The 22,790-nt window shown below is 35.2% G+C and overlaps 1 pseudogene; it reads left to right on the top strand.

Annotated features, from left to right (window-relative positions):
- The first annotated feature begins 17,764 nt into the window (after positions 1 to 17,764).
- LOC143640000 (uncharacterized) lies at positions 17,765 to 18,463 on the top strand (annotated as a pseudogene).
- Positions 18,464 to 22,790: the final 4,327 nt, after the last annotated feature.

Raw genomic sequence — 22,790 nt, 5'->3', positions numbered from 1 at the left:
CAGCTCTTGGCTGGTAGAGAGCAGACGCTCCTCTTGGAGGGCACAGCACCGCCTACTGGAAGAGAGGAAGGTGGATCTCTAAGACTTTAATTTTTGTGTTTTTTTGGTGTTTTTTTTTGTTGTTGTTGTTGCGGTTGTCGATATTTTATTCTCTCCTTCTTCTCTCCCTGTTCCTTTCTCCCCTTTTCCTTCTCTCTTTCTATCCCATTTCAAGTTTATTGTTCTTTTCATTCCCCTCTAATCTATCTCTACCTATAACCTTTTTTCTTTTTTTAACAGCACCCTCACTCCCCTAACCCCCAACTCTCATCCCAAGCATTACATCTTCCATTGCGTGTAATTGTCTAAATGCAAATAGGTGAATGTCTCGAGGCTGTCTATAAGACTCATAAATACCTAGCTACTATCAGCACCCTGATCCAATTGCCTGGTAGTATCCACCTTCAGTGGAGCAATCTTCTAAAGTAGCCAAGACATACTAACCATCATACCACCAGAGCACCCAACCTAAACATATAGTCCTAAGAACAAACAGCAAAACATTATATGCATACAGAACCTAGAAGCCTTATATGAATTGAATGAATCAGCTGTAAAGTACAACAAAGCCCAACATTTCTAGGCATAATCTCCCACCACAAAAGAGAGACAACAGAGATATACAAAGCCAAAACAAATGTGTAGGAGAAAGCAGTTACTAAGCAGTCAAACAGAGCTGGAAAGCAACGTGAACAATATGAAAAAACAAGAAAAAAAGGGTTACAAACAATAGAGGACAACCCAAATTTACAGGAGGGCCTAGAAGAATCAGAAACATGGACAGGGAAAGAAATCAAGGCATACCTAATTCAGATGGAACGGAATATTAGAGAAGACATGAGACAGCAAATCCAAGCATTGAAAGTATATTTTGAAGAGGAACTAACCACACAAATTCAATCCACAAAGAATGAGCTTTATCAGGAGATAGAGGTGTTAAAAAAATATCAAGCTGCAATCATAGAAATGCAAGAAACCGTAAATCAGATTAAAAGCGCTAATGAGAATATTACAAACAGACTGGATCAAGTAGAAGTCAGAACATCAGATAATGAAGACAAAGTTTATCAAACTGAAAAGAATATAGTCAAGACAGAAAAGATGCTGAAATCTCACGAGCAATCTATCCAAGAGATATGGGACCTCATCAAAAGACCTCATCTGAGAGTCACTGGGATAGAAGAAGGCACAGAGAATCAATACAAAGGAATGGATAGCATACTAAGAGAGATAATACTAGAAAACTTCCCAGAGATGAAAGATGGAATGGATTGCCATATCCTGGAAGCTTACAGGACCCCCAACATCCAAAACCATAATAGACCAACTCCAAGACACATAATTATGAAGATAGCTAACATACAGGACAAGGAGAGAATACTAAAAGCTACGAGAGAAAGGAGGCAGGTTACATTTAGGGGTAAACCAATTAGGTTAACGACTGATTTTTCATCACAGACTTTGAAAGCGAGAAGATCCTGGAACAACATATTTCAAACACTGAAAAATAATGGATTTCAACCAAGAATCCTGTATCCAGCAAAACTAAGCTTCAGATTGGACAATGAAATTAAAATATTTCATGATAAACAAAAGCTAAAAGAATTCACAGCTAGAAAACCAGCACTGAAAAGTATGTTGAGCAAAATATTACAAGAAGAGGAATTGAAAAATAGCACCCAAAATTAACAGTGGGAGGTATCTCAGTAAAGGGGGAGAAAAATAACCAAAGAGGGAAAACTAACCAATCTAAAATAAATAAATAAATAAACATGACTGGAAGTACAAACCATATTTCAATTGTAACCTTAAATGTTAATGGCTTAAATTCACCAATCAAGAGACATAGGCTAGTAACCTGGATTAAAAAAACAAATCCAACAATATGCTGCCTTCAGGAGACTCACATGATAGGTAAAGACATACACAGACTGAAGGTGAAAGGGTGGGAAAAATCATACCACTCACATGGCCCTCGGAAGCAAGCAGGAGTGGCCATTCTCATATCGAATAAAGTCAACTTCAAACCTAAGGTAATCAAAAGGGATAAAGAAGGACACTATATACTGTTAAAAGGAACCATCCACCATCAAGACATAACAATTATCAATTTGTATGCACCAAACAATGGTGTGCAACGTTCATAAAACAAACTCTCCTCAAGTTCAAGAGTCAAATAGACCACAACACAATTATTATGGGGGACTTCAACACACCACTCTCGCCATTGGAGAGATCCTCTAGACAAAAGCTGAACAAAGAAGTTATAAAACTCAATAACACAATCAATAACCTAGACTTAACTGACATATATAGAATTTATCAACCGTCATCAAGTGGATACACATTCTTCTCAGCAGCACATGAATCCTACTCAAAGATAGACCATATATTATGCCATAGGGCGACTCTCAGTAAATATAAAGGTGTGGAGATAATACCATGCACCATATCTGACCATAATGGAATAAAACTGGAAATCAATGATAAAAGAAGGAAGGAAAAATCCTGCATCACCTGGAAAATGAACAATATGTTACTGAATGATCAATGGGTTACAGAAGACATAAAGGAGGAAATCAAAAAATTCCTAGAGTTAAACGACAATACAGACACAACATACTGGAATCTATGGGACACAATGAAAGCAGTTTTAAGAGGGAAATTCATTTCCTGGAGTTCATTCCTCAAAAAAAGAAAAAACCAACAAATAAATGAACTCACACTACATCTTAAAACCTTAGAAAAGGAAGAACAAAACAACAGCAAACATAGCAGAAGACAAGAAATAATTAAAATCAGAGCGGAAATCAACAAAATTGAAACAAAAAAAACCATTGAAAAAATTGATAAAACTAAGAGTTGGTTCTTTGAAAAAATAAATAAGATAGACAGACCCTTAGCCATGCTAACGAAGAGAAGAAGAGAGAGAACGCAAATTACTAACATACGGGATGAAAAAGGCAATGTCAAAACAGACACTACAGAAATACAGAAGATAATTAAAAAATATTTTGAAACCCTATATTCCAATAAAATAGAAGATAGTGAAGATATTGATAAATTTATTAAGTCATATGATCTGCCCAGATTGAGTCAGAAAGACACTCACAATTTAAACAGACCAATAACAAAAGAAGAAATTGAAGAGGCCATCAAAAGACTACCAACTAAGAAAAGCCCGGGACCGGATGGGTATACAGCAGAGTTCTACAAAACCTTCAAAGAAGAATTAATTCCAATACTTTTCAAGCTATTTCAAGAAATAGAAAAAGAAGGAGCTCTTCCAAATTCATTCTATGAGGCCAACATAACCCTGATCCCAAAACCAGACAAAGACACTTCAAAGAAAGAAAACTATAGACCAATATCTCTAATGAACTTAGATGCAAAAATTCTCAATAAAATCCTGGCGAATCGAATGCAAAAGCACATCAAAAAAATTGTACACCATGATCAAGTAGGATTCATCCCTGGGATGCAAGGCTGGTTCAATATATGGAAATCAATAAATGTTATTCACCACATCAATAGACTTAAGGATAAGAACCATATGATCATCTCAATAGATGCAGAAAAAGCATTTGACAAAGTACAGCATCCATTTATGTTCAAAACACTAGAAAAAATAGGGATAACAGGAACTTACCTCAACATTGTAAAAGCTATATATGGTAAGCCTCAGGCTAACATCATTCTAAATGGAGAAAAACTGAAGGCATTCCCTCTAAAATCTGGAACTAGACAGGGATGCCCTCTCTCACCACTTCTATTCAATTTAGTTCTTGAAATGCTAGCCAGAGCAATCAGACAGACAAAAGAAATTAAAGGCATAAAAATAGGAAAAGAAGAACTTAAATTATCACTATTTGCGGATGACATGATAATATACTTAACAGACCCAAAAGGGTCTACAAAGAAACTGCTAGAGTTAATAAATGAATTCAGCAAAGTGGCAGGATATAAAATCAACACGCATAAATCAAAGGCATTCCTGTATGTCAGCAACAAAACTTCTGAAATGGAAATGAGGAAACCCATTCTGTTCACAATAGCCTCAAAAAAAAAATAAAATACTTGGGAATCAACCTAACAAAAGAGGTGAAAGATTTATACAATGAAAACTATAGAACCCTAAAGAGAGAGATAGAAGAAGATCTTAGAAGATGGAAAAATGTACCCTGTTCATGGATAGGCAGAACTAACATTATCAAAATGGCGATAATACCCAAAGTTCTCTACAGGTTTAATGCGATGCCAATCAAAATCCCAATGGCATTTCTTGTAGAAATAGATAAAGCAATCATGAAATTCATATGGAATAACAAAAGACCCAGAATAGCAAAAACAATTCTAAGCAGGAAGTGTGAATCTGGAGGTATAGTGATACCAGAGTTCAAACTGTACTACAGAGCAATAGTAACAAAAACAGCGTGGTACTGGTACCAAAACAGGCAGGTGGATCAATGGTACAGAATAGAGGACACAGAAACCAATCCACAAAATTACAACTTTCTTATATTTGATAAAGGGGCTAAAAACATGCAATGGAGGAAGGGTAGCATCTTCAACAAATGGTGCTGGGAAAATTGGAAATCCATATGCAAAAAAATGAAACTGAATCCCTTTCTCTCGCCATGCACAAAAGTTAACTCAAAATGGATCAAGGAGCTTGATATCAAATCAGAGACCCTGCACCTGATAGAAGAAAAAGTTGGCTCCGATCTACATATTGTGGGGTCAGGCTCCAAATTCCTTAATAGGACGCCCATAGCCCAAGAGTTAATAACAAGAAAAAACAAATGGGACTTACTTAAAAAAAAAGTTTTTTCTCAGCAAGAGAAACAATAAGAGAAGTAAATAGGGAACCTACATCCTGGGAACAAATCTTTACTCCCCACACTTCAGATAGAGCCCTAATTTCCAGAATATACAAAGAACTCAAAAAATTAAACAATAAGATAACAAATAACCCAATCAACAAATGGGCCAAGGACCTGAACAGACACTTCTCAGAAGAGGACATACAATCAATCAATAAGTACATGAAAAAATGCTCACCATCTCTAGCAGTCAGAGAAATGCAAATCAAAACCACCCTAAGATACCATCTCACTCCAGTAAGATTGGCAGCCATTAGGAAGTCAAATAACAATAAATGCTGGCGAGGATGTGGGGAAAAGGGTACTCTTGTACATTGCTGGTGGGACTGCAAATTGGTGTGGCCAGTATGGAAAGCAGTATGGAGACTCCTGGGAAAGCTGGGAATGGAACCACCATTCGACCCAGCTATCGCCCTCCTCGGACTATTCCCTGAGGACCTTAAAAGAGCATACTATAGGGATACTGCCACATCAATGATCATAGCAGCACAATTCACAATAGCTAGATTGTGGAACCAACCTAGAGGCCCTTCAATAGATGAATGGATAAAGAAAATGTGGCATCTATACACAATGGAGTATTATGCAGCACTAAAAAATGACAAAATCATGGAATTTGCAGGGAAATGGATGGCATTAGAGCAGATTATGCTAAGTGAAGCTAGCCAATCCTTAAAAAACAAATTCCAAATGTCTTCTTTGATTTAAGGAGAGCAACTAAGAACTGAACAGGGGGAAAGAGCATGAGAAAAAGATTAACATTAAACTGAGACGAATGAAAGGAGGAAAAGGGAGAGGGAAGGGAAATTGCATGGAAACGGAAGGAAAACCACATCATTATACGAAATCACATATATGAGGTTGGGAGGGGAAAGGGGGAGGAGGGAGAGAATGGAACAACAACAGATGAGGTAGAGAGGGAAGATGGGAGGGGAGAGGAGGGGGGATAGTAGGGGATAGGAAAGACAGCAGAATACAACAGTCACTAATATGGCATTATGTAAACATTGTGAATGTATAACTGATGTGATTCTGCAATTTGTATTTGGGGTAAAAATGGAAAAGCATAACTCACATGAATCAAATGTATGAAAGATGAAAAAAAAAGAAATATATATTTTAATCAAATACAAGGGAGATGTATTACATAACAGAAAATTTGGAATACTTTAAAATGTATGAGGGGAAAAAATTTTGAAAAATGAACTTGCTTTTTGATAACTTGAATCTACTTTATTTGCCATGCTGGAGTTCTAATCTCGGACCTCAAGTATGCCAGGCAAGTGCTTTCTACCACTGAAATATATCCCGACTCCCCATCTATGTCTTTTATCAGTAAATGTCTATATGGTTATCATTCAATTACAAAGATTCTAAATGGAACTTATGTGTCAGTCATATTTTATTTTACTCGAATTTATTTAAATTGAATATTTGAAATTTCACATTATATAAAGAACTTGAAGAATTATAACATATGTGCTGAATCTGACTAGGATTTTTTACAATATGAGATGTCCCCTAAAGAACAGGGCCATATATGGTACAAGTCACTTAGAAAGACTCTTTGACATAAACTTTGTGGACAAATTTAAATTATGATACATGGGATTGTGATAGTTAAGCCCAAGTGACTCCATTTTGTAAAACAGCCATGCCAAGTAGAAAGGTTGTGACTGGGGCAAGTTGTTCTTTTCCTTTGCTATAGAAACCCTTAAGAACACGGAAATACCTAACGGGGCTTTGTTTTGTAACTAGGGTTTTTGTAAAGGGGCTCTGTGTCTGTAACTGGGTTGACTGGGCTAATTGTGATTGGTAAAGCTTCCCGCCACCTGACAGCAATCTTCCCCTTCTGTCACTTGGTTTGCTTGCATTGGCTAAAAACCCAAACGTCCCTTTTGTGGTTTTCTGGCTTAAAAGGAGTCCCCTTCCAATTATTCGGGGCTGATCAGGGAACAGACTTTATGTTCCTGCTCAGTTGCCACCTGTATGCTTCAATAAAGGCTTGATTCAATTATATGTGAGTGATCTGGAAGTCAATTTAAGAAACCCTGGGACATTGCGGCATTAACTATAATAGGATAATTTTGAGCATTCTAAATTTATTTTTTTTATGTTTTTGTCAGTCAGCTTTGCATTCCTATGATCAAAATACCTGACAAAAACAAATGAGAAGAGAAGTTTATTTTGGCTCACAGATTCAGGGTTCTCAGTATTTTGTTGGTCAACTCCATTGCTCTGTGCCCCAAGGCGAAACAGAACATCATGGCAGAGGGTATGGTGGAGGAAAACTGCTCAGCTTATGACAGCCAGAGAGCAGAGAGCCAGTGTGGGACAGGGGAAAATATGAACCCAAAGGTACACCCCAGTGACCTACTTCCTCCTGCCACAATCTGTCTGCTTACAGTTATGCTTAGAATAGTTTTCCTTTGGAATTATTAATCTATCAAATAGATTTTTCAGCTAATTAGATTAGAGTTTTTATATTTTAATCACATCACCTCTGAACATTCCTGCATTGTCTCACACATCTTATTTGAAGGATACCTCATATCCAAATCATAACAATGGTTTTAAATACATTTTAATATATTTGGGGGAATTGACTTGTGAGCAACTGAGGTAACAGCTTTGTACCTAAGTATATTGTAGTTAAACAATAAGACTGCTTAATGGCAAAACAATAAACAGTGACTCTAGTTAAGGTGAAAAATAGAACTCAGTTATAATAAAAGAGTGGGTTTCAAATAGAGGCAAATAGAAGATTTAAACAATATTTGAGAGTCATTTGCTAAATATTTATAGACTCTGTTACACCAGATGTTCTGATCAGTAGGGGAAAATAATTTATGTGAGGGGGTATAAGTTTTCTTCTTCTTTCAAGACTCCAAGATACTATCTTGTTCTGCAGGCTCTGGAGTCAATTGAAGGACAGATGAGATAGATTTCAAAACCAGGGAGAGGGAAATTGTAGACTTCAAAATCGTGAGGGACAACATTGTACTTTATTCTTTGTTCTGACAATAAATATATAGGTAGCAGATTAAATTGTGGTTTGTAAATGTGTATGTGACAGGAACATAAATAGAGCTTGATAACCAAGACAATAAAACATATTTACTAACTTTAAGTCATGGCTTTAAAAAATTGGAAAATACTTTTCCAAGTAAGATAACATAATTAGAGAAGGAATTTTCTATTTGAATTGGGAAATAGTAGGTGAAGTTGAATGTCCGAGTAGTGGAAAACAGATGAGCAATAAGATAGCAGGCTACTGCAGAGAAGGATCTGGAAATGTCAAGAAACACTGTGTCACCATTTCTTTCCTGGTGAGGTATTATTTACCTTTGAAATCTCATTCCAAGTCACTTCCTCTAAATATTTGATCCAACTCCTCATTTTGGATTTTCATTCCACATAGTCTATATTGTTATTAGAATTTAATAATTACTTAATTTTGAATATGTCTGCTTTTCTCACTATATTCTTGGTTTTTTGAAGTTAGTGACTGTAACTTGTCAATATTTATAGCTCAAATGCTGAAGACTGAACATGAGGTCTAGTATATAGAACACTTTAATGCTTTGCTGAATTAATTTTAACTAAATGCATTGTAAATCATATCAAAAAATCTTGTCTTTCTTGTATTGCCTTGATTCTGTCTCATTTTGGTCCTTACATTCTTTCCTTGCTCATTTCCTTACATCCTGCTGCATTGTAAAGTGTTTTTGATTTTTTTTTCTTTTATGGATTCCTGGACTCTTGGAAAATACATTATGTACCATGGAACTTTGAAATTCGTGTATCCAGTATATCCAGCACAATATTCAGCACTTGGTATGTGTTCAGTGAACACTTGAAAAAACAAGTGAATGGATAGTTGGATACATTAATAAATTAACATTTAAAACCTTTGAGAACAATCATGTAAGGCAATGTTTTAGTCATTTTTTTAAAAAGGCCTGACAAGAAAAATTTTAGAGGAGGAAAAGTTTATTTGGCACTCATGGGTATGGTGGTCTCTGTCCACAGAGAGCCATCTCCATTGTGCTGGGTCCAAGTGAGACGGGACATCATGGAGGAAGGTTGTGGCAGAGGAAAGCAGCTTAAGTAAATGACAATCAAGAAACAGAGTGCTCACCAGGAACAAAATACATATACCCCAAAGGTATACCCCTAGTGACCCTCCTCCTTCAGCCACACCCTACCTGCCTACAGTCACCACCCAGCTGATCCCTATCAGGAGATTCTAAACTTCCTTGCTCTGTCTCACACATGACTTTTGGGGGACACCTAACATCTAAACCATAACAGGCAATTACATTGTAAACCAGGATTATAAAATTTTCTATTATATAAAATACATTTTTCATTTATGCTTTTATTTGAATCATAAGAGGAAAAGATAAATTGTCTTTATATTATCTGGTTAGCAACTGATTCATCTTTATCATCTTCAAATTAAGTTTCATAGATTCTATGATTCTTATTTCATGACTAATACATTTTATGGCAAGTTGCTTTTTTTTTTTTTTAAACAGACATAAACAAACATTTATTTCTCACAATTCTATGGGCTGGGAAGTCCAAGATTGGACAAATTGTTTTGAGGAAGGCAGAATGGTAATCAAACTAAATTTTCTTTGAGTAGCTGATTAATTTGCTTGGAAAGCCAAATTCTTACGTAGTTTTACACTGTTAGCATGTATGTTTTAAATGCTGCATTTACAATTCAGAATGTAACCATATCCTTTCCATATAGTTCCTGATTAAATGATTTAAACTACCTCTCCTCAAATTAAATATGATCATGTTCCAGGTCAGCTTAAAACCCACTGTGATCTCATCACTGTTTATAGAAGAAATTAGTACAGGCTTCCTGGCATGGCCTCTGTGCTCTTTAATAATCTCATCCTAACCCATTTCTGGTTTAGTCCCCGTAAATCCTATCATTCATGTTTGATAGCCACCCTGCACTTCTTCCAATTCCCTGCCGGTGTTAGAGCCTTCAAAGAGGAGTCTTCCTGTTTATTCTCATGTCCATTTTATTTTCCTAGTCCAAGGATCTATTTTTTTCTCAAACTATATTGTGACAGTAGTTCCAAATTGTTCCATATATGTTTTGAAATTAGTGTTGTAGAGTACAACTGGGGCAAATATTTCAAAATAAAATTCTAAAATTGGGTTTCACAATACTTCAAGAAATTTGTATAACTCACAAGAAAAAGATCCAAAAAGATATTGGCATAATGTGACCTGTTCTACCCTCCAACTTCACATCTATGGATTCATTATCTATTTTCAGCCACCATCCTCTAAGGGTTCCTTTTTCATTTCCTTGAAAATATCATGCTTCCTCAGGTCATAGTGTTTCCTTTAAATTGAATATTCTTCTGGAATACCTCCTTTTATTTGTTTAACCACATTTTATGTTTCAAATATTAACAGAAATTAGGACTATTTACTTTGCATTTCTTCTTGAAAACCAGAGAATTGAAAGAGGATCACTGTTCCTTAACACAAACAAACAAACAAAAATATTCCACGTTCATGATTTTTCTTTAGCTGGAGTACTGAAGCAATGATACAAACCATACCCCAAAATCTATGGAGAAGCCTGTAAGGGGAAAAGGAGATATGAACATGTTCTCACCCAGGATCCTGCAGCAAGGCATGGGTGAGGATATGGCTGGAGTTGCTAACAAATTGGTAGAGATGACTGTGCCCTAACTAACATATTTAGAGAACTTTGGTGCTGAATAGAGGGAGTTTATGCCTATTTGCAGATTTTTTTATGTGGATCTTATATGATATAGAAAGATTGGCTGAAGTTATATTTAAAAAAAAAAAAAAAAGGTTGTCTAATGTTGTAGGCTTGAAAAGGGTGATCACAGTGATGTCAGGAGCCCATTCTGACACTCTGACCCTATTCCCCTTTCCCACAAAACATATTGAAAAAGAAGACTCACATGCCATGTTCCTAAAACATTAGTGATGGCTGGTGAGAGAAATTCTTTACAAGTGGTAGAAATATAGGCTGGGCCCTAACTGCAGTTGTAATACCAGTGGAGACACTGAGAAGTCCAGAGCTAAACCAACCAATGCCCCCTGCAGAGACACAGTGTTTGCCTATGATTGAGGCTTAATAAGAATAATGGGGAATGTTCCCCACAGACTCTGCCACCAGACTAAAAGCTAATTACTACCAGGTAGCAGAGTAAAACTTTTAGAAAAGAACCAGGAGAAGAATAAGACTCTACGGGGCCAAGGGAGGGGGACAAGTCTTTAAGGCACATTGCAAAGAGAAGATCTAAAGTTGAGAGTTTAGCAGAAATAATAAAATCATATTAAGAAACCCTTCTCAATCCTAAATACTGATAATCACTACAGGAATTTGATAACCAGGGTGCTCTAAACTTAACAATAACAACAAAAGAAATGGAAGTAAGTGCAACTCCTGACTCTAGCATGAGAGGCATGCCAATTATTTTTAACTCACCCCCAAATGAGACACTTTAACTATGTCTTTATTGTCTCACATAAGGTGTCTGCTTCTTTCAACCAAACATTACAAGGTTTATGAAAAAGCAAGGAATAGAAAGGAAAACCTGCCAAACGACAAAAAATAATTGAAAGAGACAGGCAGATATTTGACACTGACATTGGAAGCTTCTGAATAGAATTTCAAAATATGTATAATAAACACAAGAAAGGCCTTCATGAAGAATGTGGACATAATATGGGATCAGATGGGTCATTTTAGCATTGATATGGAGTATTTTAGACGGAAACATACAAAAATACCACATTATCACTATAGCAAAGATAAGGAGTGTCTTCAATGTATTTTTTTAGTAAATTTGATTCATTTAGCAAATATGACTTAATAAATATGATTCATTATGTCAAAGACAGGCCAAAACAAAATATGAGAACACAGAACAGAGTTCTAATGGTAATGAAACAATGTCAAATGTTCTAACAAACTTTTCAAATCTCAGAAGAGAGAGAGCAGGGAGAAGAAATGTTTGGGAAAATAAGGGACACAGATTTTCTTTAATTAATGATACACATTAACCACTGTTAGCCACATGTGTGTATATAGACACAGACACACACACACACACACACCCCTAGGCGTATCATATTTAAATTGCTGAAAATAAATACAAATGATAGGAAATAAACAATGAAAAGTATTAAATTCTTTTTTCTTATGCTTGTTATTAAATAACTCTAATGCAAAATAGTGATATATATCACAGGGATGTATGAACACAAATAAGGTACATTTAAAGCTCATGTGAAATTAAATGTCTGAGCACAATGGAACAATGCATGGAAGGAACAAATTGATATATTATGTTGTAGGCAGTTTATTCAAAACATCAAAAAGAATAACATTACCCTAAGTAGAAATTAAATCATTTAAAATGTCTTTTAAAAGCTAGGGATGACATGAACTTTTTGAAATTTAAACATAATAACTCAGTAGTGGAATATTCAGTAAGTTCAGAAGAAGGAGTTAATTCTGTGTTACATACACTTATTTTACTTTATGTGCTTATTTCAGCTCATAGTAATGATTTTAGGAAATGGCTTATTTGTAAATGTCATTCTCCACAAATTATAAATGCCATGAGGACTGAGGACACAGATGGTTGTACATCAGATTGCATCCCCACAGACTAGACTGTACAATAGACTTGATAAATATTTGTTGAATAAACAAATAAAATCTACCTGCCTTTGCAACCACTTTTCTTTGTCACCGATGCCCTTAGTCCTTTTTATTACCTGAAAATGAGTTCCCAGGTTTTTAAGACACGTTACCTATTTCCTTCACAACTAGTTTATACAATCTCTTTATTTAGTATTCACTGCATATAGTTTGCTAGGTCTGCCATATCAAAGTAAAATAGATCAGGTGGCTCAAATAGTAGAAATTTGTTTTCTCACAGTTCTGAAGATTGGAAGTCTAATATTAAGGTGTTGGTAGCTTTGGTTTTTCTTCAGGCTTCCTCCTTTGGCTTACTGATAGCTGTCTTCTCCCTTTGTCTTCACGTGGTCTTCCCCTTATTCAAGAGGATCTCCCTGTGTATTCAAATGTACTCTTTTTATAAGAAGACCAATCTAACTGGATTAGGACCCACTACGATGACCTCATTTTATTGTAATTAGTGCTTTAAAGGTCCTACCTCTAAATACAGTCATATTCTAAGGTACTTGAGGTTAGGGTTCCAACTTATGAATTTTGAAGAAAAGTAATTTAATCCTTAATACTTACTTTCTGTCTGTGACTGTGAAGCAATAGTAGGGTGTAGACAGGTCCAATTATGACCAAGAAATGGTGCCTGACTTAAAGGAATGCAACATAGTTTGTTGATAATTGAATAATCCAATATTCGCAATGCAAAAAAAATTGTGTCAATTGGGACTGGGGATGTGGCTCAAGTGGTAGAGCACTCGCTTAGCATGCTTGGGGCACTGAGTTCGATTCTCAGCACCACATAAAAATAAAATAAAGATATTGTGTCCACCTAAAACTAAAAAAATAAATATTTTTAAAAATTCATGTCAATAGAGTTAAAGGCTTTTGATGACTTCTAGAATGAATGGATATGTAAAACAATTGGAAATTTTTACTTACTGCAGACATATCATTTAATGTTTTGATTTTGTTGAGGATTTTAGCAACAGATATTGCTTCATTTAAAAAAATATTTGTAAAATAAATACAAATGGCATTTGTAAAATTAAGTACATAATATGGTTTTCATGTGCTCATTTGGCATGTTTGGTGTAATTTGTAATTACTATGTACACAAGTATACTATCTAGAAGCAGCTGAGATCTGGTGTAATTACCCATTAACTATAATTATTATGATAAAATTAACTACAAAAAAAAAGAGTCACAGAGGCATAAGTATTCCTTATCATCATAAGCTAAGGATTCAAACATATCTATGGAAAATTAGTGTTGTTATGGATTTCAAAGTACATTAGAGCTTATGTTTCCTTTGGTATTGTGAAGAATAATACGACATGCTCTCTTGGACCATTGATGAGGATGTTTTCCTTCCACCCAGCTTCCCAGTTCCTAAGGTACATGGACCATGATACAAGGGAGTCCTAGATTGCTAACACTTATGTTGCTCTAGCTGTACACAGTACTGAAAAGTGACATTAAGAAGTCTCAGACCTCCCGTTCTGTAAATTGTTTCTAAATTCTGTTGATTTCTTCCTTTGCTATGCAGAAGCTTCTAAGTTTGATATAATCCCACTTGTGTATTTTCACTCTGGTTTCCTATGCCTTTGGGGTCCTATCTAAAATTTGTTGCCTACACCAATTCTTAAAAGAAATGTTTCTTCTTTTTTTCTTGTAGTAATTTTACCATTTCAGGATTAACATCTAGGTCTTGATCCATTTGAGTTGATTTTTGTTTACAGTAAGAAGAGGGATCTAGTTTCTTTCTTCTCCATATGTTCATTCATTTATGTTAGCACCCTTTATTGAAGAAACTATCTTTTCTCTACTGCATATTCTTTGGTGCCTGAGGATAAGCACCAGTTAAAACAATATGATACATCTAAAAATGACTAAGAGTACAAAATATCCAACACATATAAATTATTAATGATTGAAGAGTTGTAAATGTTTGTTAGCTTTATTTGATAATTACATAATATAATATGATGTATTAAATTACTAATAAAGTATTCCCATAAAGATGAACAAATATATATCATTTAAAAAAGAAGCCTAAGATGTAAGGGTGACTCAGAGAGACTAAAAAAAAAATAAAGTGAAGTCTAAAATTTAAAAATTGAAAGAATGAGATATGCTCAAAATATTTGGAAAAAAAACTTGATGGAACTTCAAGAAGCACACAAATATTCATGGAATTAAATCTATAATTTAATATAACATGTTTAAATAGAACTAGAGAGATAATAAGGATAGATATACTGATAAAGGAACTGAGGAACCAGGAAGTGTGTGTGTGAGAGGTTATCACAAAGATAAATAAGAGAGGGAAAATGATGAGAAAGAAAGAAAGATAATAGATATGAAGAAAAATAATTACATAGATATGCCTAACAGAAAATTTAAGAGAGGAAGATGGTAAGGGAGGCAAAAAGATAATATTAATAGAAATTGCAGTCAAAAGTGATAGGATAATTTGTTACTTTAATGCAAAAAATATTTGGAACCGTGTCTTATACATAACATTAATTCTCATGGTACGAAAAATTGTAACGAGAAAAAAACAAACTTTAAGATATTTAGAAGAATATTTATATAGGACTATATGTAAGACTTCTTGTTGGAAAAGATTTCTTTACAGAAATAACTTTTAAATAAGACTATAAAGCACTGTAGACAAAGAAAATGATTGTCAAAATCTACAACATTAAAAATTAAAAACATTGATTCAGCAAAGACTATTTTAAGTATTTGAAAAATAAATCATAGCTTATAAAATATTTGCACATAAATACACAAAAACAATAGAAGACTGTTATGCAAAATATATAAAGAATTTCCACAAATCGATTTAAAATAAACTAATGAAATATTTAATGGAAAAACTGGGCAAGATGTAAAAAAAATTTTTGAAGGAGAAACATAAATGAACCAGAAATATATGATAAAATGCATATAATATTAAGTAATAACTTTAAGACCTCTGAACTATTTAATTTTAGAGCACTTTTACTCTTTTTACATAATTCATCATTATTTCATTTCTTCCTTTGATATATTCAGCCTAGTCTGCTCCTGACAACAGTACATAACCATAGAACACAAATTCAATGGTCGTACACAGTTGATCATCTTCTACTTGTTTCTCACATTCATTCACAGGAGGATTCAATGGAACCTATAAAACTCTATTTCTTTTAAAAAAATATATGTAGTGAATAGTATGCACTACAAAATTTGACAATAAGAGGACCATTTGGCAGTGAGAGAGGAAGGTACTCTTTTTATCATTTGATTGCTATCTTTATCATTAAAACTGATCAGAATAAATTAATAGCAACACTGATACTAAGAAGATATTGAAACAAACAAGGGGGGAAGATAAATGTAGTACTGTAATTTTACTATGGCCAAATTCTGCTTACCAAAACTGTACAAGTTCAAATGTGTCAAAAGGTTACATTGTAATTAGTATTCCTATCTGTTCCTCACAACTCTTTAGCAGCATCTGCTTGTTTTAACAGTTGTATTTGTAATGCAGTCTGTGCCGTGACAGACACTAACCAAAGTAAATCAGCAAAATGATTCTCTCTTCTTTTCCAACCTCAGGCTCTGGGCAATCAAAGAAACTATGAACATCTGTCTGGAATCTGATTGCCATGTTCACTGATTCAGTGCACCCAAATAAGCAACAATTAGTCTGTTCAGCCTGTGTCAAAAAACCCGTCAAGTTAATTCAAATTAAGACAGAATAAATTGAATCCAGTTGGCGTTATGCATATTTGTATGCAAAATTTAAACAAGCATCAACTGTGCTATATTATCTTCTATTTAAAAGCAAAATAAGAAAATATTTTTACATAATTCCAGAAATAATTATTACTCATCATTATTGTACTTACATCATTGTCCAGATATATTTCTTTGGGGCTGAAATTTTTTTTCCTAGTAAAATTAAGTGGACTTTTGTAGTACACTAGTTTTAAATAATGTAATTTTTCTTACACTCATTTATCTCATTTCCATTACTTAGCTAGAGGTACACAAACAGATTTCAGACCTTGAGATATGTGAATGCCCATCAATTATACTTTCAAAGATGAATTCTTTTCAAGTTAACATCTGGCATTTATTTCTTAAGTTTTCTACAATATGTGAATGACTTAAGTGATCAGGTGACAGATGTCCATCCCATTTATTGAAGAGCAATTTGTGCCTTTAAACTAAATTAGAGAATCTGAGTATTCAGAGAATTAGTGATACTCTTAGGAATATGACAGGATTTCAAAGAAGCTAGAATAATTACAATGGCATTAGTTATCTTCTGTCCCATTTTTCAACTCCCATAATTAAATGATGCCCAGTGTTCCATCTCTATTGAAGTTTGTTTGAAGTTACATAGAAAGTTACTAAACATACTATATACATCATCAAGTTTCAAAGAAGCTCCATAGTGATCTCTGTCTTTAAGTAGCACACCAGGTGAGACATAACTGAGGGGGAAAAATAGAAAATCACTTCACCAAGCTCTTAACTGTTTACTCTTAATGAGTCACAGTCTCCCACTTAGGATACTTCATCAGTGGAAGAAGGAGAAGGAGAATCTGAGAATCTGTGATTCTGACTGAACTTGGAAATAGAAACACTAAAAAAAGAAAACGGAAAAATAAAACCATCAATAGTTTAGGAAATACAAACCAATATGACCTCTACTATAGTAGACACGAAATTTGAAATGACCACTGTCAAATATCTATCAGGATGTTGGCAGGATTGGGGGTGTGTGAATATTTGCCCGAATGTTAGAGCAGGATAGACTCTGGTAGGTCTCCACTTTACAAGAGCAGGAGAATTTGGTCTAACACAGCCTTAGAGGCACTTCTCTCCTTCCCTTCATCAAACCTGAATAAACACTAGGTGGCTGGATAAACATTGGGTTGGCAAATGGCACTGCCTGACAATTGTACTAAGTCATGTCTATGTAAATAAAGATTGATATTAATATTAATTGCACTTAAATATGATTATGTTAATTGTATAGTATATAATAAATACACTGTTGATTTTTATTTTATATGCATAATTTATTACACATACATTTTTGCTATGGATTGTAGCTGCTATTTTCAGGGATGAAACTCAAGTGGAGGAGAGGCAGGTGTCAGAGATTAAGAATCAGGGGAAGATGGCTGGAGTGGGGAGGGGGCACTGTGGCTGGTTTCACCACCATTGACAAAGTGAAGTGCAAGATCCAGGAAGATGATGCAGAGGAGTTTAGTGCCTCCAGGGGGAAGTGAAGGGGGAAAGGTAGGCCTGGGAAACACCTGAGGTGACCTCCTTGAACCATCGGATCCTACTGGTTGAAGAGGAGCTGGCTACTGCCCTGAAAAAGAAGGAGGAGGAGGAGAAGAGGAAGCTGCTGATGAGAGTCAGAGAGATATGAAGATTATTGAAAACCAGACTCTAAGACACTAAATAAAGATGGAACTCCAGGAAATCCAACTCAAAGAAGCTGAGCACATGGCAAATGAAGCAGATAGGAATTATGCAAAGTGTGACTCATAATTTTTTGATTATTAGAGGAGATTTGGAGTGCAAAGAGGAATGAGCTTTTCTGGCAGAATCTGGCTGATGAGAGGTGGATGAACAGATGGATGAGGACCTGAACCGTCTGGGTGTTTCTGAAGAGAAGTACTCTGAAAAAGAAGACTAATATGACAGAGATAAAGGTTCTTACTGCTAAACTCAAGGCAGAAACCCATACTGAGTTTGCTGAGAGACAGGTGGCTAAACGGGAAAAGACAACTCATGACTTGGAAGATAAGCTGTAATGCACTGTAGAGAAGCATCTCTATACACAAAGTATGCTGGATCAGACTCTGTTTGACCTGAATGGGATGCAGAGCTCCCCAGACCTGTCCTGCTGCTGCTCCTTCCTCTGACCCTGATTCACCTGAGGCCAACCAGCTGGAAGGTCACCTTGAAACTAAGGGCTGATTTTTGATTGGAAGGCTGCTTTCTCTTTTTGACACCTCCTCTGCACCCGCCCCTCCTTGTATTTTTCACCAAAATGCCTCTGTATTTCCCCCAAGTTCCAGGTTTTTTTTTTTAAACACTTCAAATAATTTACAGCTCTGACTCAGCAATCTATTTCCCTTCTTGCTTTTGGAAGGTAACTTTTCAGTCTAATCCATATTGCCCTCTGCAGAGAGGAAGGAAAGGGGTATAGGCTTACCCTACTGAAAGCAAAACAGAGCCCAGAGAAAAGTCGGCTAAGGTAAACCTCATTGATCTGTACAAAGTAGCAGCCAAACCAGAGGAAACCATAAAAGTGATTGTAAGAGGAGTTTGCCAAAAAACAAAACCAGTGCTACTTAGGTGGGGTGTGTGTGTGTGTGTGTGTGTGTGTGTGTGTGTGTGTGTGTGTTTAGCTTTAAGATATCTTTGTATAACTTTTTATTTTTTTTCATCAAAAGTGAACAAATGAAGATGGTAAGATCTTTGAGACTTTTTGTTTTTTGTCTTGCTGGAGATTGAACCTAGGGCCTCATCCATACTTGGCTAGCCTCCTACCACTGAGGCCTATCCTCAGCCCTTGGACCCAAGTGTTTGCCCCATCTCAACCTCCTTCACAGAATGAAGTCATAGAACTCTTAATCTTGAATTGACCACATTATTGCTCTCCTGTCTTCTTGAAAGTAGGAAAATTGTTTTTACCACTGATTTAGCCATATGAAATTCATCTCATTACCCTTTTCCGGGTCTGAAGCTGCTGTCTCTAAAAGGGCTGTCTCATTGTGGTTTGTTTTAGTCAGTGCTGGAACATTTTTGGAGAGTTTATGTACCAAATGTTTAAAATTTTGTTATTTTGAAACTAGACTTCTTCGGGGATGGGACACCTGATTACTTCATCTACAATCTGGACTGGTAATGTGCTGATCTTTCAAAGTTTCTTTCCTTACCCAATCCCCATTATTAGGTAAGGGTGGTTCTATGAAGTCTGTTAATTATGAATACTGCAGCTTATTGAACTAAAATATTATGGTCTCTTTGGAGCCCGTTAGGAGATAGAGAAACCAACAGTGCAACACTGTTTTAATACTGAATATTATTTTAACAGGTGACTTTTTAAAATAAAGAACCTGTCCCACAAATAAAAAAGAAATAAAGAGAAATATAGTATAAGAAACAATAATCAACATAAAGCTCAAAAGGTTAAAAAATGCTGACAGAGACTTTCTGCTAGAAATTGATAATGACGGTGTTCTTGGGAATATGTCCAGTAGCTATTCCCTGGAGAAGAAATTTCTGTCTTTAAAGAGGCCCGATGAAGTGGATGAGATGTTTGGTCTTAATGGAATAGGGAAAAAATTTCCTTTATGTAAAGTTTTCTGACACTGCTTTTGTGTACATGTGTGCATGTGTGTAGGTATACATACACATGCACGCACACACATACACATCATTGGATGTATATGTGAAGCCTTAAACATAAAATGATTAAAATCTAGTTTACCAAAATGTGTTAAATACTCAGATTTAGGCCCAAAGTTCTAGAGTCATTTCCTATTTTCAAGTCACATTGATCTCATCTTCTATTTTTTTCCTTTTATTTAATTGGTACATTATAGATGCACATAAAAAGTCTGTGGAATGTCATGAACTCACTCATGTAGAAGGTGTTAAAATTCTCAGGCAAGAATCATATAATATAGTAATTTGCCTTAAAATTATGTTGATTTGAGCAATTTCAGTGCTTGGCAGGTATGAGAATGGGCACACATAGTTGTTTTAGTCAGCTTCCGCACAACTATGACCAAAACACCTGATGAGAACAAATTTAGGAGGAAAAATTTATTTTGAGTCTCAGAATTTCAGAGATTTCAGTTCATAGATAGCCAACCACATTCCTCATGGCTCAAGGTGAGGCAGAGAACATCATGGCACAATAGTGTGGCAGAGGAAAGCAGGTCAGGACATGGCCACCAAGAAGCATGGAGACAGCTCCTCTCTTCAGGGACAAAATATAAACCCCAGAGGCACACCACAAATGCCCCACCTCCTCTGGCCACACCCTATCTTCCTACAGTTACCACCCAGTTAATCCCTATCAGAGGATTAATTCACTGATGGGGTTAAGGTTCTCTTAAGCCAATCCCTTTAAACTTTCTTGCATTATTTCATACATGAACTTTTGAGAGACCCCCAATATCTTAATCATAACAATAGTTCTAATTTAGGTGAGGTTCACTTTGCTCAGGTACTGTTTTGATCCTCAGGAGTTAGATCCAGGAACCAGAAGATTCTTTTGAAAGAAACTATGCCAAAACAGAGACCCAACTCCAATGATGGGGAATGGGTCAGGTGTGAGCATTCCTTAGCTATCTCAGAGTCTGCCGAGAATTGAGTCTGCTCATCAGTAATTCCTTCAAACAAGTATCTAGAGAATACTTGTCCTGATGTTCCACATTCACACTTGCTGCCTCAGAAATATTGAGGAGTTTTGGAGGTACTGTACTAAGAAAAAGGAATCAGATGGGAGGAAGCAAACTTATATAGACTGCTTCTTATTTTGCTATGTTGCATTTGAAACACTCAGGGCCAGAGTCACAGAAGCTCTTCAGTGAGCATTCCTGTGAACCACAAAGAGAAAGAACACCTGAGATATTTATGCTTGCCCCATCTGAACTCTGGCAAACAGAACCATTCTGAAACACCTCGTCTCCAGGAGGTAGTCAGAAATACTAAGATTATTACATCTCCTCTCATCTGTAAACCCGGCTGAATTTGCTATTCCATTGAGCTTTTCTGGGAACTCAGGGTGCATGAGTATAAATAAGTTAAAAGTCATCTATTTTATCTAAATTGAATATTTTAAAGTGAACCATGAGCATACTTACTCTCTTTAAAATCTTTTGTCCCTCTTTTAGTCATTGTTGTATCTGTGAGATATTCCTATTTCTAGATTTACTTCTCATTTGATTCTAAAAACAATAATCACACACATATATGCATACCATTATAGCAATATTATATATATACATACTAATATAGAGATAGTTTGTCCAACATTTTAAGTCTTCTGAGCTTTGTAAATATATGTTCAAAAATATTAGCTATTTTTGCAACCAAAATATTGTTAGCAGCTACTGTGACACTCTTGACAAAAAAACAATATGGTAAAAGAATTTGAACAACACTGTATCAAACTTAGAGTTTTCTGTCATAGCCTAAGAATCTTTCTCTAGATGTAGACATCCTAGAAACACTTTTACAACCTTATTTTTAATAAACTGTAAACTATATATTTGTATTTTTTTTTATTTTGACCACTTGAAATCAGAAAACCTATCTGTGGGAAATACTTGTGTGGCCTGAGAAAGACTACTCCCCTTGCCCATTAATAATAGCCCTTATGTTCCATCAGGGACTCATTCTTCATTACTTGTGGCATTAGAGACTGTCAATCCAGCTCTTTCTCCAACCATTCCCTATAATCCAAGGTGTACCAATTCTGCTCTTCCAGGATTATGACTTATTTTAATTTTCAAAACTAACTTCAACTTATGAAAATGATACAGAAAAATCATGAAATCTCTTCATCCAGATTTACAAGGGAAGCACATTCCTTGTTTTATCATTTATCCTCTACCTCTCCATAGATACTTACTTTCATTGCAGTATGTTGTGAACATGTTTATCTTTACATGCTTCAGTGTGACTTCCTAAAAATAAGGACATTGTTTTATACAACTTTGATACAATTATAAACAATCAGCCAATAAACAGTGATGCATCACTATTATTATTATAAGGCCTTATTAAAATATCACCAATTATTTACTTTAGTTGTCTTATCTCTTTAGTCTCCTTTTACCTGAATCAATTTCCCTATGTCCTCTTTGATCTTAAATTTTTGGACAGTTATTTTTCATATTTCTCTGTAATTTGGATTTGTATAATTTTCTTTGTAATAAGGTTTGTGGAAGAAATATTTTCCAGGAAGATCTTGGAGCGATTCAGTTTTCTTTTAGTTAATTCAAAAGAAGCATTGTGTTGCTTTGCCTCAACACTGATAACTCTAAATGTGTGAACTTTGTAAACTCTGTATCTTCTCTCTGTCTACAGGGTAAAGTTATTATTTTTCTTTTTATAAAT

The sequence above is a fragment of the Callospermophilus lateralis genome, unplaced genomic scaffold (assembly GCF_048772815.1).
Source record: "Callospermophilus lateralis isolate mCalLat2 unplaced genomic scaffold, mCalLat2.hap1 Scaffold_105, whole genome shotgun sequence".
Classification (NCBI taxonomy): Eukaryota; Metazoa; Chordata; class Mammalia; order Rodentia; family Sciuridae; genus Callospermophilus; species Callospermophilus lateralis.
The sequence above is the reverse complement of the archived record's forward strand: the minus strand, read 5'-3'. Positions and strand labels throughout refer to the sequence as shown.